The following is a 1,124-nucleotide window of genomic DNA, read 5'->3' on the forward strand; positions in this document are numbered from 1 at the left end:
TTGTGATCATTGCCTCCACACCCGAAGCAACTCGGACCACCCGGCCTCAGCGTAGCCTCCCATCTTCTCTTGGTTCCCTGCGAAGGCTTGCCGCCCTTGCTAGAACCTCCCTGATGTTGTGCATTGCTAGGCTGGACTGCTGGGCTAGCCGCCACTGACTGTGCCCGGATATCCTCCTCAATCCCTGCTGTAGTCTCAACCAGCTCTGCACGCGTAGCGTAACTCCGCCCTCTCGAGTGAACCCTCAAGTCATCACGTAGGGCCCTCAAAAACCTCCTCAAACTCCATATCCCGACCACCATACCTCAGAAGTCAACTGAACTCCAAGTCAAGCTCCCGCACTGACCGAGTTCCTTGAGCTAGCTGAAGGATTTGCACCTCCAACCTATCCAGTGCCTCTCTAGGGAAATGCTTGCGGTTGAACTCTAAGACGAAGTCAGCCCAAGTCAACTCCCTCTGCATTCTCCTGGCTGCCACAGAACTCCACCACAACTGAGCATCACCAGTCAAATGATGGACCCCAATGTCCACCCAAAACTCCTCAAGAAACCTCAGAGTAGGGAAGTTACGTTCCACACTCTTCCTCCACGCCTCCGCAGCGGTAGGATCAGTATCTCCCGAAAACCGCTCGGTACGAATACGACCCATCTCTGCCAGCATGTTGATATAACGAGAATGGCCCCCTACATCCGCAGCCACTGGCTGCCGCTCCTCCGCCACCACTGGTGGCACTACCTAAGCCTGAGCCAGTGCCACTGGCGGCAACCGCTCTATCAACTGTGCCAGCAAACCTGCAAGGTCGACACTCAGGACTCCTCCCACTGGAACTCCCACACCTGGAGCCCTACCATCACCGGCTACTGGAGCATCAACACCGCCCCCTCCGGCCACACTCACGGAATCCCCCTGGACACCCTGTGACTCGCCGACACCCTCTGATGTCACACTCTGGTCCTCGGTCTCACTAACCACTGGGGCTGTCCCTCTACCACGACCACGTCCGCGTCCACGACCACGTCCGCGTCCACGACCACGACCACGACCAGGAACAGCATCCTCTCTAACCATCTGCACTACCAGAGCAGAAGGCTAAGCACACAATAAACATAACACACAAACAAAAA

The sequence above is a fragment of the Camelina sativa genome, chromosome 1, assembly GCF_030686135.1.
Source record: "Camelina sativa cultivar CO46 ecotype springtype chromosome 1, ASM3068613v1".
Lineage (NCBI taxonomy): Eukaryota > Viridiplantae > Streptophyta > Magnoliopsida > Brassicales > Brassicaceae > Camelina > Camelina sativa.